The sequence below is a fragment of the Mustelus asterias genome, chromosome 13, assembly GCF_964213995.1.
Source record: "Mustelus asterias chromosome 13, sMusAst1.hap1.1, whole genome shotgun sequence".
NCBI lineage: Eukaryota > Metazoa > Chordata > Chondrichthyes > Carcharhiniformes > Triakidae > Mustelus > Mustelus asterias.
Window position 1 is genome coordinate 81334047 of NC_135813.1, and position 15812 is coordinate 81349858.

The following is a 15812-nucleotide window of genomic DNA, read 5'->3' on the forward strand; positions in this document are numbered from 1 at the left end:
TGGTTGGAATGTGAGTCTTAATCGGTAATCAAGTCTTTACAGGTACAGACAGTGCAAGTGGAGAGAGAGAGAATCAGGTTAAAGAGGTGTGAATTGTCTCAAACCAGGATAGTTAGTAGGATTTTGCAAGCTCAGGCAAAATGGTGGGGGTTGCACGTAGTGTGACATGAACCCAAGATCCCGGTTGAGGCTGTCCTCGTGTGCAGAACTTGGCTATCAGAAAGTTTAACCTGGTGTTGTGACAGTTATTACGGTATACAGTGAAGAGTACAAACTAAGATCTGCCTCCATGCTTGCTGTTACACACGTCTCTTGTCTAACACTACACTGACCCTGCAGGTCATATGTTCTCTTACAATGTGGGCGGTGCTGTATTCAGTCTCACATTAACCCTATATGTGACAGACCCTTATGTGACACCTCCCCCCAAATCCAATGTATTTTAAGTGATTATGTCTTGCGTTGTTATTACTATCTGACATTTACATTGTCATTACTACATTATCACTCACCCATCTACCCCTTTCAAATCCTTTCATTCAAAGCTTCAGGCAGTTTGGAGGCCTTACAATCCTTCCATATCTCGCTTACACCACCATCAGAGAAGTGGTAGGTTCTCTTGCTGCTAATTCTACCTGCAGGTTTAGAGGTTGTTTTGGTATCTGGGTATGTTTTCATCCTTTTCTTCTGTGCTGCTGTGTTGTACTGTGCTTCGTTGGCATGGCTGTTGCCTTTGTTCTTGGTTGCTACTCAAACTCGTTTCTTAGGGGGTAGACGTACATTGTGCATCTTCTGTTGTCATGTGGGTCATCATGACACGTGGAAGTGTATGTTTCAAAATTGGAACTCTTGTTGCCACTTGTTTCACAATTTTTACCCACAGTTTGGGGTATTGTCTTCTCCAATTGCATTTTGAGCTTGTGCCTCTTTCCATTCAGATCAGCAGCTACTGTGGTAAGTTGAGTTCTTTCGGAGTTATCAACAGAACTCTTACGTAAGTTTGACAACTTCCCCTGAGTATTCAGCTCTGCTTGGAATCTTTCTTCCATGGTCACTGACTGCTCCTTGGACTCCAATTCACTCGTTATTGTCAGTCTGTTTTGTAGAATTTCCCTCATCTGCTTTCAAAGGCTGGATTTTCTCTTCCATATTGCGTACCTCAATCTTCATGTTCTTCAAATTGGACCAAAGTTCAAGAAGTTAATCAGTTTGGTTGCTAATTGTGCTTTCAAACAACAGCTCTAGTGCATCAGCAATTCTTTCTCCTGTTCCAGATATCTTGATGTGGAGATGCTGGCGTTGGACTAGGGTAAATACAGTAAGAAGTCTAACAACACCAGGTCAAAGTCCAACAGGTTTATTTGGTAGTAAAAGCCACTAGGTTTCGGAACAGGCTGTTCCTTCGTCAGGTGGGTGGGAGTTCTGATCACAAACAGGGCACAAAGACACAAACTCAATTTACATGAATAATATTACATTATTCATGTAAATTGAGTTTGTCTTTGTGCCCTGTTTGTGATCAGAACTCCCACCCACCTGACGAAGGAACAGCCTGTTCTGAAACCTAGTGGCTTTTGCTACCAAATAAACCTGTTGGACTTTAACCAGACATCTCGTACAATGTTTGCTTAAGTTTCATCAAATTTCAATTGAAGAACTGTCTTTTTATTGAATACACTTTTAGGGCATGTGGCATTGCTGGCTAAGCCAGCATTTATTGTACATCCCTGATCACCCTTGAGAGGGGATTTTCGCAGTAACTTCATTGCAGTGTTAATGTAAGCCTTCTTGTGACACTAATAAATAAACTTTTAAATTTTTGATGGTGAGCTGCCTTCGTGAACCACCGCAGTCCCTGAGGTGTAGATACACCCACAGCACTATTAGTGGGGGAGTTCCAGGATTTTGACCCAGTGACAGTGAAGGAACAGCAATATACTTCCAAGTCAGAATGGTGAGTGACTTGGAGGGGAACCTGCAGGTGGTGGTGTTCCCATGTGGCTGCTGCCCTTGTCCTTCTGTCTTTGTTCAGTTTGCTTCTACATTTATGCATTTTAAGTCCACGTTCAAGTGTTCCACTTTTTTGTTGTTGATGGGATTTGGGCATCGCTGGCTGGGCCAGCATTTATTGCCCATCCCTGAAGGCATTTAAGAGTCAATCACATTGCTGTGGATCTGGAGTCACATCTAGGTCAGACCAAATGAGGGTGTCAAATTTCCTTCCCTAAAGGACATTAGTGAACTCGATGGGCTTTGACAACAGTCGACGATGGTTTCATGGTAATAGGTAGACTTTTACTTCCAGATTTTATTTTATTGAATTCAAATTTCACCATCTGCGTAGTGGGATTTGAACCCTAATCCCCAGAGCATTATCCTGGGTCTTTGGCTTACCAGTGCTGTGACAACTGCCTCCTCCTCCCTGTGAGCTAAAATCCAGTGTTCTCATCAATTCTCATTTTTCATACATAAAAATTGCTGATTTTTCTTTAGCAGAGTACAATTCTTCTGTGTTACCCTTCAAGCTCACATTCTGTCATTGCACTTCTTTTTGCCTATTCTGAGACCCTTCACACTCTTGTGAGAAGTTCTACTTGCTCTTGCCATTCTTTTCATTTCTTCATATATATCTTTGGAAATGGGTTGTTTGCCCAAGTTTTCTTCCAAATCTCCAACCATTTCTTCAGCTCTGTAGTCTCTTTATAGTATCTCTTGTCTTCCTTCTGGAATATAAAACATTTCTGTATCTTCTCTACCAAGTGGCTCTTCAGTTCTGTGAAAGTGGAAATAAATTAATTTTGTTTCACTTTGAAATTTTCCAAAGGAACAGACTTTGACTTGAGGGATGCTTGTAGCATGTGAAGGTCCTTCAAAGGGTTTTCCTCTTGTTGAAAAGCCAAATTCCTTTGACTTGAGCTTTCTTGTCATCCGGTTTGTTCTGCAGTTCCACCATTCCGCCTTATTCCTTCATGCTACTGAAGACTTTGTACCATTTTTGGAATTTGATCTTGAAGCTAGTTGGTGACTCAATGCACTGCTTTAGGATTAGTTCATCAGCAAGTTCACCAAATGATTATAAAAAGGTATTAATCTGGACTTTTCTGATTTTTTAAATTTACACCCAATATACTCCGGTAATTCAAAAATCATTTTCTCCGGGATGCTGAATGTTGTGATTAACCTAGGCCTTGATAAGGTTGGAATGATTTGGAAGGATGGAATTCTGATCCACAATCAAATTTTTAGAAGTGTCGGTTCTGATCTAAGGGCTTTCTGAATTTCCACACCGGCATTATTTGGTAAAAAGATTTTTTGCTTTTGCTGGGTTTCGTTACCATGGTAATCAGCTCAGCTTAAAAACATTTTCAACAATGGCTGCCTGGATTGACTGCCTGAAGAGTTCGTTTGTTCAGCGTTTTACTTTAAAATCACAGATTTGTCAAATCCTGGCTCTGGCTTGCCTTTTGGCTGAGTTTAGAGGTGGCAATTCTCCTGGATTATTTAATTAATTATATTTTCTGCTTTGGCGTGAACTCGGAAGCCACATCGACACAAGGATCAGGTTTTAATGACCCTTTTTTTAAACTGCACTTTTGCCTCTGAATAATTTAAAGGTTTCTCAGAACTTGCTGCAACCTTGATGTTGAAATGATTTAGCTCACCCTGCTAACTCCTAGATTTGAAGCTGGACTTCCAAAGGAGCTGCAATAGAGTTTCCTGCAGTAAGGAGTTTTAATCTCTGCCTTCAGCTTCCAAGCCTTTCTTTGAAGCTTTTCTCTTAGTTATTTTTCCTCTGCGCCTGTGCTTCTGGCACTTCTTTTCAGTTGTACTACCATGCTTACTTAGTCGACCAGCATTTTAGTTTTTCTCTGCATTTTCTGCAAGGTTTTGAGTTTTTCCACAAGCTACTGCCATGTTGTAGGGTATTGGTTACAGTTAGTAGCTCTGAAGTCTTCAGAGTCTTTATTACATCTCAAACCTGTTTACAAATATGCAGTAAAAGTACAAGCTAGGAACTGTCTCCATGTGGCACAGTGGTTAGCATTGCTGCCTCACAGCGCCAGGGACCCGGGCTCAATTCTATCCTTGGTTCACTCTGTCTGGAATTTGCACGTTCTCCTCATGTCTGCATGGCCTTTCTCTGGGTGCTCTGTTTTACTCAGTCCAAAGATGTGCGGGTTAGGTTGATTGACCGTGCTAAATTGCCCCTCAGTGTCAGGGGGATTAACAGGGTAAATACGTGGGGTTACAGGGATAAAGCTTGGGTGGGATTGTTGTCAGTGCAGTCTCGATGGGCCGAATGGCCTCCTCCTATAATGTAGGGATTCTATTTTGATTTGATTTATTATTGTCACATGTATTAACATATAGTGAAAAGTATTGTTTCTTGCGCGCTATACAGAGAAAGCATACCGTTCATAGAGAAGGAAATGAGAGAGTGCAGAATGTAGTGTTACAGTCACAGCTAGGGTATAGAGAAAGATCAGCTTAATGCAAGGGAAGTCCATTTAAAAGTCTCACAACAGCAGGGAAGAAGCTGTTCTTGAGTCGGTTGGCACGTGACCTCAGACTTTTGTACCTTTTCCCCGACAGAAGAAGGTGGAAGTGAGAATGTCCGGGGTGCATGGGGTCCTTAATTATGCTGGCTGTTTTGCCAAGGCAACGGAAAGTGTAGACAAAGTCAATGGGTGGGAGGCTGGTTTGCGTGATGAATTGGGCTACGTTCACGACCTTTTGTAGTTCCTTGTGGTCTTGGGCAGAGCAGGAGCCATACCAAGCTGTGATACAACCAGAAAGAATGCTTTCTATGGTGCACCTGTAAAAGTTGGTGAGGGTCGTAGCTGACGTGCCAAATTTCCTTAGTCTTCTGAGAACATAGAGGTGTTGGTGGGCTTTCTTAACTATAGTGTCGGCATGGGGGAACCAGGACAGGTTGTTGGTGATCTGGACACCTAAACACTTGAAGCTCTCAACCCTTTCTACTTCGTCCCCATTGATGTAGACAGGGGCATGTTCTCCTTTATGCTTCCTGAAGTCGATGACGATGTTTGTTGGTACACACAGCTCTGTCCAACACTACTCTGACCCTGCATGCAGTTTATGTGCCCTCTCACATCATTGTGTGCACTATTATGTACTCAGTCGACATTAACCCAAAATGTGCCAGACCCTTGTACTACAATCTGGTCATTGGGCAGGAAGAAATATTTATTCAGCACTTCTGTGAAATCAGTTATGTTATGTTGTTGCTTTTTGTGGAAGGCTATTCCACAATTTGCAGCTCTTAGCTTGGAGTGTGACCTTTTCTCATTCCGGTTTATCTTCAGATTTATTCATTTCTGTGATTGTATCTTTCCGTTACGTCAAAATTAAACAATTTGTTTTGATCAACATTATCATACCTTTAGACATTGGGGCACAATTTCCTTGCACATCTTCGCTCTAAATCAATTGGAATTATAGAATGATATGGCACAGGATGAGGCCATTTGGCCCATTGTGTCTGATCCATATCTTTGAAAGGACCAAAAAAACCTCAAATTCTATATGACATTTAAACTTCTATTACTGAAAGAGGCAAGGGAGGAAATTGGGACCTTGAGAGAAATCTTTGTATCCTCACTGGCAGCAGGGGTGGTCCCAGAGGATTGGAGAATAGCTAATGTGGTTCCTTTCTTTTAGAAATATAGCAAGGATAATCCAGGTAATTACAGGCCGGTGAGCCTTATGTCAGTTGTCGGGAAATTATTGGAGAGGATTCTTCGAGACAGGATTAACTCCCATTTGGAAATAAGTGGATGTATTAGCGAGAGGCAACGTGGTTTTGTGAAGGGGAGGTTGTGTCTCACTAACTTGATCGAGTTCTTCGAGGAAGTGACAAAGATGATTGATGAGTGTAGGGCAGTGGATGTTGTCTACATGGACTTCAGTAAGGCCTTTGACAAGGTTCCTCATGGCAGACTGGTGCAGAAGGTGAAGTCATATGGGATCAGGCATGAGCTGGCAAGGTGGATACAGAACTGGCTCTGTCATAGAAGACAGAGGGTAGCAGTGGAAGGGTGCGTTTCTGAATGGAGGGCTGTGACAAGTGGCGTTCCTCAGGGATCAGTGCTGTGACCTTTGCTGTTTGTAATATATATAAATGATTTGGAGGAAACTGTAACTGGTTTGATTAGTAAGTTTGCGGACGACACAAAGGTTGATGCATTTGTGGATCGTGATGAAGACCATCGGAGGATACAGCAGGATATAGATCAGTTGGAGACTTGGGCGTAGAGATGGCAGATGGAGTTTAATCCAGACAAATGTGAGGTAATGCATTTTGGAAGGTCTAATACAGATCGGAAATATACAGTAAATGGCAGAATCCTTAAGAGTATTGATAGGCAAAGGGATCTGGGTGTACAGGTACAAAGGTCACTGAAAGTGGCAATGCAGGTGGAGAAGGTAGTCAAGAAGGCATACAGCATGCTTGCCTTCATCGACTGTGGCATTGAGTTTAAAAATTGGCAAGTCATGTTGCAGCTTTATAGAACCTTAGTTAGGCCGTACTTGGAATATGGTATTCAATTCTGGTCGTCACACTACCAGAAGGATGTGGAGGCTTTGGAGAGGGTACAGAAAAGATTTACCAGGATGTTGCCTGGTATGGAGGGCATTAGCTCTGAGGGGAGGTTGGAGAAACTTGGTTTGTTCTCACTGGAACGATGGAGGCTGAGGGGCGTCCTGGTAGAAGTCTCCAAGATTATGAGGGGCATGGACAGAGTGGATAGTCAGAAGCTTTTTCTCAGGGTGGAAGAGTCGATTACTAGGGGGCACAAGTTTAAGGTGCGAGGAGGAAGGTTTAAAGGAGATGTACGAGGCAAGTTTTTTTACACAGGGTGGTGGGTGCCTGGAACTCGCTACCAGGGGACGTAGTGGAAACAGATATTACAGTGAGTTTTAAGGGGCGTCTGGACATATACATGAATAGGATGGGAATAGACGGATATCGTCCCCAGAAGGATAGGAGGTTTTAGTTAAGTTGGGCAGCATGGTCGGTGCAGGCTTGGAGAGCCAAAGGGCCTGTTCCTGTGCTGTAATTTTCTTTGTTCTCTTTGTTCTTTGTATTCTCTAGATTACCAATCTAGGATTCTGATTAGCAGTTAAGTAAAGAGTTCACTATACTACAATCCTGGCACATAACTGATTTCCTTTCCTCCAAGACTCAGTGTTAAGATTGTTACTCTGATCACTCACAAATATGATCTTTTTTTAAGATTGAGTGCTCAAAACTCTGCTCAATATTCTAAGTGAAGCCTCACCAATCAAATAGATTTTCTTCTGAATGCAGCTCTCTCTCAGCACCAGTGTTCATTGTTGTGTCAGAGCAAACAGTAATTTTCTGTAATAATATTGAGCCAGTTTCATGGCTTGTTTCTGTGCTGTATATCCTATGTAATCCTTCATAATCATCAATCTCTGTTTCATCTTTGACAGAATTGAGATGTTGCAAAAAGAGAAATCTTAAAAAAGCATGATCCAAGATTGGTTGCTGAGGTGAGAGGAAATTGGCTTGTAACCAGCAGAGTAAACAAGAGCTGATGGTGTTTTCCCGCAATAGGATTGCACTTGAATACGGTAAATGACATCTAGTTGTATTAATTCCTGCTTGATATTGTAAAAATCCCCATTGTATCTGCTCTGGTGTTTGGATGTTGCTGCCAAGTGGGTTCAAGGACGCAGAAAGCTGCCTGATCGCAATATTCCTCATTACCAAGCCTGTCTCAGCAGCAATAACTAGGTCCTGTTTAGCACATTTAATATAGCAAGGGGAGGTGGTGGCATAGTGGCATTGTCACTGGACTAGTAATCCAGAGCCCGTGCTTTAGGGAACAAGAAAAAAGATGGAAAATTATAGGCCAATTAGCCTAACCTCAGTTGTTGGCAAAATTCTAGAATCCATCGTTAAGGATGAGATTTCTAAATTCTTGGAAGTGCAGGGTCGGATTAGGACAAGTCAGCATGGATTTAGTAAGGGGAGGTCGTGCCTGACAAACCTGTTAGAGTTCTTTGAAGAGATAACAAATAGGTTAGACCAAGAAGAGCCAATGGATGTTATCTATCTTGACTTCCAAAAGGCCTTTGACAAGGTGCCTCACGGGAGACTGCTGAGTAAAATAAGGGCCCATGGTATTCGAGGCAAGGTACTAACATGGATTGACGATTGGCTGTCAGACAGAAGGCAGAGAGTTGGGATAAAAGGTTCTTTCTCAGAATGGCAACCGGTGACAAGTGGTGTCCCGCAGGGTTCAGTGTTGGGGCCACAGCTGTTCTCTTTATATATTAACGATCTAGATGACGGGACTGGGGGCATTCTGGCCAAGTTTGCCGATGATACAAAGATAGGTGGAGGGGCAGGTAGTATTGAGGAGGTGGGGAGGCTGCAGAAAGATTTAGACAGTTTAGGAGAGTGGTCCAAGAAGTGGCTGATGAAATTCAACGTGGGCAAGTGCGAGGTCTTGCACTTTGGAAAAAAGAATAGAGGCATGGACTATTTTCTAAACGGTGACAAAATTCATAATGCTAAAGTGCAAAGGGACTTGGGAGTCCTAGTCCAGGATTCTCTAAAGGTAAACTTGCAGGTTGAGTCCGTAATTAAGAAAGCAAATATAATGTTGTCATTTATCTCAAGAGGCTTGGAATACAAAAGCAGGGATGTACTTCTGAGGCTTTATAAAGCACTGGTTAGGCCCCATTTGGAGTACTGTGAGCAATTTTGGGCCCCACACCTCAGGAAGGACATACTGGCACTGGAGCGGGTCCAGCGGAGATTCACACGAATGATCCCAGGAATGGTAGGCCTGACATACGATGAACGTCTGAGGATCGTGGGATTATATTCATTGGAGTTTAGGAGGTTGAGGGGAGATCTAATAGAAACTTACAAGATAATGAACGGCTTAGATAGGATGGACGTAGGGAAGTTGTTTCCATTAGCAGGGGAGACTAGGACGCGGGGGCACAGCCTTAGAATAAAAGGGAGTCACTTTAGAACAGAGATGAGGAGAAATTTCTTCAGCCAGAGAGTGGTAGGTCTGTGGAATTCATTGCCACAGAGGGCTGTGGAGGCCGAGACGTTGAGCGTCTTCAAGACAGAAATTGATAAATTCTTGATTTCTCGAGGAATTAAGGGCTATGGGGAGAGAGCGGGTAAATGGAGTTGAAATCAACCATGATTGAATGGTGGAGTGGACTCGATGGGCCGAATGGCCTTACTTCCGCTCCTATGTCTTATGGTCTTATGGTCACAGGTTTGAGCCCCACCATGGCAGATGGTGAAATTTAATTCAATAAAGATCTGGAATTAGAAGTCTAATGATGACCATGAATTGATTGTCGATAGTCATAAATGCCCATGTTGGATAGGAATTGAAAGTTGATCTGTGAGATTGTTGCCTATTTGACCAAACACAAGAGATCAGTTTTATTCTATTTGTGAAAAGCACACAGGAAGAATATCATGTCGAAGATTTATCAAAAATAATACCGTAAATTTGTACTATGTTAGAAAATGGCTCAATAAAACTGGCCTTAGGATTGGACTTGAAGTGGGCGTGCGAATGATATGTTTTACACTGGAAACCCAAGTCTTAACCCCTCAAGTACAATTTGTCTCGTGAGGTCCGTGTGAGCTGACCATGGGTGCATTTTGACTTGGATCAGTGTGAAATGCTGTAGGAAGCTTTTCTTCCAAAGAGAGTATGAGTTCAGCAAGCTCCAGCCTTTGTTGCTAAAATATAATGGATGATTGTTGAGCTGATGATAATGCCGTTCACCTTGCTGCTTTTGAACTTTGCTTTTGCTTATACAGGAAATTGGCCTCCACTGATTTTATTATTTTGAATTATTAAACTCAAAATTCCCTGAAATTTGAGCTGGGATTTGCAGTCAATGAACTTGGATTGCAGATGAGGTGAAAGATGATTGGACAGACATGATCATGAAACCCTTAACAGATCGCACTGATAATGAAGTCATTGATCTATGTTAATAGACTGGAACACTGCAGGACCTTTCATCCTTTAATTGTAGTTTAACATCTTACAAGGTGATTCGTAATTCAAAAGCAGTTAATGAAATGATGAATAGGAAAAAATGTCATTCTCATAAAAAGGCATCCAAGTGATTTGTTTTTGCTGCCTGTGTGCCGCATCACTTGTCACATGCCTGGTGAACATCCAGCACACTGAGCATTAAACATTGTAAACGCAGAAAGCTGGTCATACGGAATAGGTCAGACTGCATGTCTGGAAAGAAAATCCAAGTTAATATTTTAATTTGAAGATCTTTCATCAGAACTGGAAAATGGTTAAAACATGTAAGAGGCTTAAAACAAATAAAGGCAGGAAAAGATGAGAGAGAAAAGAAAAGGCGGGAGAGATTAGTTGACATTAATTTAAAGGTGATGAGCTTTAAAAAAGCTGCTTGTTTGGACATTGGTTTTGAAGGTATGATTTACAGCCTGCCAACAGCTTGAATGGAAACATCTCAATGCTGCCAAAATGTACTGATTTTAGAATTGCAAATAATGTTAAATATATGTAAGATAAAAGCAAAAAGATAAAAGCATAATACTGCAGGTTCAAATGTATGTAACCAACTACTTGGTGGTTGATTAGTTAATTATTCAGATGCAGAATTATTTGTCTTACTTTGTCATTGTGTTAAAACCAAAAAATTCTGGAAATACTCAGCATGCCGGGCAACATTTACAGATAGAGAAAAATAGTTAATGGGCGGAATTTCCTGTCTCGCCCGCCGTGGGAATTGTAGCAGGCAGGACAGAATATTTGGCAGACCATGTAAAGGTCCATTGAGGGGCGACCCGATTGAGGTGTTCAAGATTATGAGGGACATGGACAGGGTGGATAGAGAGCAGCTGTTTCCCTTAGTTGAACAGTTAGTTACAAGGGACGCAAGTTAAAAGTGAGGGGTGAGAGGTTTGGGGGGGGATTTGAGGAAAAACTTTTTTACCCAGAGGATGGTGATGGACTGGAATGCACTGCCTGGGAGGGTGGTGGAGGCGGGATGCCGCACATCCTTTAAGCACCTGGATGAGTACTTGGCATGCCATAACATTCAATAACTTGGCTATGGGCCAAGTGCTAGCAAATGGGATTAGGTGGGCAGATCAGGGCCTTTCATGCATCGGTGTAGACTCGATGGGCTGAAGGGCCTCATCGGCACTGTAGTATTCTGTAATTCTTTGACCTTGGATGGGAATTTCTGGTCTTGGGGCACGTGCAGCTAGAAAATCCCGCCCAACGTTTCAAACCAATGACTTTTATCAGAATTGGTGAAAGATCATTCTCTCTCCATAGACGCTGCCAGACCTGCTGAGTATTTCCAGCATTTTCTGCTTTCATTTCAGAATTCCAACTTCCAACAGTTGTCTTTGTTTAGTTCAGTGGCCTTGTGGGACTGAAGGCAAATAAACTGCTGAGTAAGATATATTGAGAGGCTGTGAATGGGGACTGAGTGGAGATTTATGAATGAGCTAAGATGCAAAGGTCAGGAAACCTCCTGCTGATTACCACCCACCACCTTCCCTCAGCTGATGAATCATCATCATCTATGTTCAACACCACTTGGAGGATGCAATGAGGGTTGTAAGAGCACATAATGCAGGAAGGGCACTTCAACCTATATTAGTAAGAGTGGTTCAGTCCCACCACTATTAACTGAGCTGGCTCGGTCCTGAAGGACTTAGCTGTCAGACTGGACTGGCAGCAGGCAGTAATAAGAGAGAAAAGTCTACCAGATCTGTGTCCTCACCAATCTATTTTTCCCCGATGCATCTGTCCATGACAGCACTGATAGGTGTGACCACTGCATCATCCGTGTGGGGACAAAGTCTCATAATGACATTGAGAACACCCTCCATCGTGTTGTGTGGCACTCCCACCCCGCTGCACGGGATTGATTCAGCACGGATTTCGCAACTCAAAACTGCATCCGTGAGGCACCCTGGGTCATCAGGAATTGCAGAATTGTATTCAAACATAACTTGTAACCTCATGGCCCAGCATATCCCCCCTTTACCATTACTAAAAGTCCAAGGGATCAATCCTGTGCAGGGAAGTGTGCCTAAAAATGAGTTGCACTCCTGGTGGAGCTGCGACATCGGCACAAAAGACATGGCTGAAACAATTTGTATGACTACAAAACTGGCAATGTGAAAAATTGCCCAGGTATGCCCTATCCACAAACAGAGGGAAACTTGAATCTGATCAGTTCCTGCCCTATCAGTCCACTCTCAGTCATAAGCAGAATGATGGCAGGTGTCATTGACAGTGCAATCAAGCAGTACTTACTCTTCCATCTCCTGCTCACTGATGCTCAGTTTCGCCAAGGCAACTCGGCCCCAGACTTCATTACAACCTTGTTCCAAACATGTACAAGAGGGTTGAGTTCCAAAGATGCGACGAGAGTGACTGCTATTGACATCAAGACAACATTTGATCGAGTGTGACATCAAGGAACCCGAGTAAAATTGAAGTCAGTGGGATACACTGGTTGGAATCATACCTAGCAGAAAGGAAGATAGTTGAGGTTGTTAGAGGCTAATCATTTCAATTCCAGGAGTTACTAGAGGTTGTTGCCTTGGGGCAAACCATCTTCAGCTTCATCAATGACCTTCCCACCCTCTCTTAGTCCTGGCAATCCACTGATCTCCATTCACCACCTTAACCATTCAGAAATGGGGATCAGTGTTCATTCAGTACCATTTGTGACTCCTCAGACACTGAAGCAGTTCATGTTTGCATGCAACCAGACCTGGACAATGTTCAGGCAAGGGCTGATGAGTGGCAAGTAACATTTGTACCATACAGATGTCAGACAATGACTATCTCCAACAAGAGAGAATCTAACCATCTCCCCATGACACTCAATGGCATTAGCTTCGCTGAATCCTCCACTATCAACATCCTGGGGGCTACAACAGACCACAAACGAAACTGGATCAGCCAGTTAACTATTGTAGCTGCAAGAGAATCAGAGACTGGGAATTCTGTGACAAGTAACTCACCTCCTGACTCCTCAAAATCTATATACCGTCTACAAGGCACAAGTCAGCAGTTTGATGGAACACTCTCCAATCGTGTGGATGAGCACTGATCCAACAACACTCAAGAATCTCAACACCACCCTGGACAAGGCAGGCCACTTGATTGGCTCTCCATTCACCACCTTAACCATTCACACTGTAGGGATTTGGACTTGGTACTAAACTCCAGAGTTTAAAATATTCTCGTCAAGGGATATTGGCAAAAAGGACAATTATTAATTTAAAATGCAAACTGGCGTGGCTGATTGGACAACAAATATCATTAGTCAAGGTATGGCACAATACACGGCATGTGTATTGGTCTGTGAATTCCAGGACTTCTGGCGTCTTCTGCTTTTGGTCCCTTCACTCAGGACTTTCTTTGAGATTTAGCTTAGGTGGCTTAACTCTAACATACATAACAACTCCATTTGCACCTTCAAGAATTCAACTCTAATAGATCCTTTTCCAACCCACAGCTTCCTGTTCACCCGAACAGTGGAAGCTACACACATCACAGCTGCTTCTGAGTGCTTTCTCTCTCCCTAGTGGAAACAGCTTTCTAACAAAGTCTGTAGTTTTCCCCAGCTAAGTGATCATATGTTTTTTTACTCACCCTCTCTTAGCCCTGGCAATCCACTGATCTCCAAAACTGGATTATTACAGCAATCCTCAGTCCTGTGACAGTTACTTTAGTCACTAAGCCTAATCCTTGGTTATTACTGCAGCCCCTGGCCTGAGCCCATGACAAATACCCGTCAACTGGCAACGTCCTACACAAATGCTAACTTCCTCGTAAGTGCCCTATTCCTGACATGTACACTTCCAGCGAGTGTTCCATTCCTAACTCTTCTCCCGTGACAAATGCCCCAGCAAGTATCCTGTGACAAATACTAACCCAATGTTTGCAACTCCTGACCCATGGGAAGAGCATTCCTAGCATCCTCACTACAATCTCACCTTAATTTGAATCTCTAACCAGAGGCCCTCGGAACATTCTAGGTCCAAGACCATTCTTCTGGCCAATCGGCTTTGCAGTCTAACTCTTAAGCTAATTTAAGTTTACTAACTCTTAAGCTATAACTTGTATCTTTGACTGGAGGCCCTGGGACATCTAGTCCTCGGGTCACCTTCCTGGCCAATCAGCATTGTTGCTTTAGCTTCTCTTTATTGCTAAGCTAGACTCACTGGAGTTCAAATGTGTCCGAGCTACAACTTCACTCCCAAAGGATCCATGTGTTCTGTGCTTAAACCTACATCTTAGCATTTGGCACTCGTAGCTTTCTGCGATTCGAGCTTTAGGAATTTCTTAGCAACATACCCCAAAGTTCACAAATCTTCCCAATAAGACTTCACATCACTAAGTTTATTTACAGTAAGGTTTGATCATTTAAGCCTTATTGATTACACAAATATGCCATTGAGGTGAAGTCTAACAACACACTCTCCAAATGACACACAATGGCAGCAGCGAGTACAATCCACAAGATGCACTGTAGTAACTTGCCAAAGCTCCTTCAACATCACCTTCCAAACACAACCTCGGCCACCTAGAAGGACAAGGACAGCAGGTGCAGGTGTCATTATTTATTGGCATTGGCTTTAATTGCAAGTGTTTGTATTTTTGGATGGTGTGCCCCTTGGCCACCATTCTGGCTGTTTTACGCACTCATTGTGCAACAGTGGTCAGTCTTTCTAGCCCTTGTTTTACAGCTTTCTGGGTTGTTCTGGCTTTTAAAATAATCCCCCCGGTGTAAAACCAGAAATCTTGAATAATCTCACTGTTCCCCATTTGCAATCAGATTTACTGCAGTTGTAACAGTATTTCCCATTTGACAGCAGGCGACTGTGTGTCTAACTGTTGATGCTGAGGGGAAATGCTAATTCTGTCATTGCAGCTACCATTGAATATCTGGATAAATTATGCAGTTTCTCTAAATGTACCATAACTAATTTATGCTGCAATTCTGTAAGTATGCAACATTTAAAATCAAAACATTTTGACAACATGAAATTGGAGGACTTTCTGTTTTTTTTAAATACTATACCTTGGAAAGACTCCTAGAGTTTAAAACCACTAAGTGCAACACCATGGTTAATGCTGGCCAGATGTTCAATGGACTGGGAGCTTAAATCATAGGCATTTACTCCTAAAAGTAAGAAGAGCGATTCTTGTTTAGTGACATCCTCAAATGCAGCAGTGAAGCCAGTATATTGTACAGATTGATAGAGCAGGGAGTTGATGTATTCAATAATCAGCTTCTATATTGTGACTGCTCTCTTGTGGATTTTCTAAGCAGAGGCTAGGGGTTTCGTTACTGTATAAGAAGTAAACATCTCTGAATGAATCACCTAAGGTCACTTTTATTCACTCTACTAACTGCTGCTAACTGGGACGTGAAATAGATTGAATAAACTAATAAAACTGTACTATACCCATAGGAGCATAAACGTTTTATTACAACCTTCATAGAAGTTAAGGGGAATACATTTTGAGTCACCTAATTTCTTATAAATTTAAAAATGTGAATTTAAACAATTTTGATCATTTAGTTTTGGCAATTACCTTTAGATTGTAGAATCTTTTAATTACATTATCAATTCTATATTATGGCTTGTTTTTATTTTCCTTGAAAGCTAATAGGATAGTAGATGCTATAGCATCATAAAGCCACAGTACATTTCCTGTCTGGTACATGTTCCGACTATTACCATTAAATAT

At 42.3% G+C, this 15812-nt stretch overlaps 1 protein-coding gene across 3 annotated transcripts in view; it reads left to right on the forward strand.

Annotated features, from left to right (window-relative positions):
- Positions 1-7481: 7481 nt before the first annotated feature.
- The window catches only part of pitpnm2 (phosphatidylinositol transfer protein, membrane-associated 2), a 167289-nt gene continuing 158958 nt past the window's right edge, over positions 7482-15812 (forward strand). For all 3 annotated transcript variants that reach the window (XM_078227109.1, XM_078227111.1, XM_078227110.1), the window contains exon 1: positions 7482-7620. The gene's annotated coding sequence lies outside the window, so the exon portion shown is untranslated. The remainder of the gene's footprint in view (positions 7621-15812) is intronic.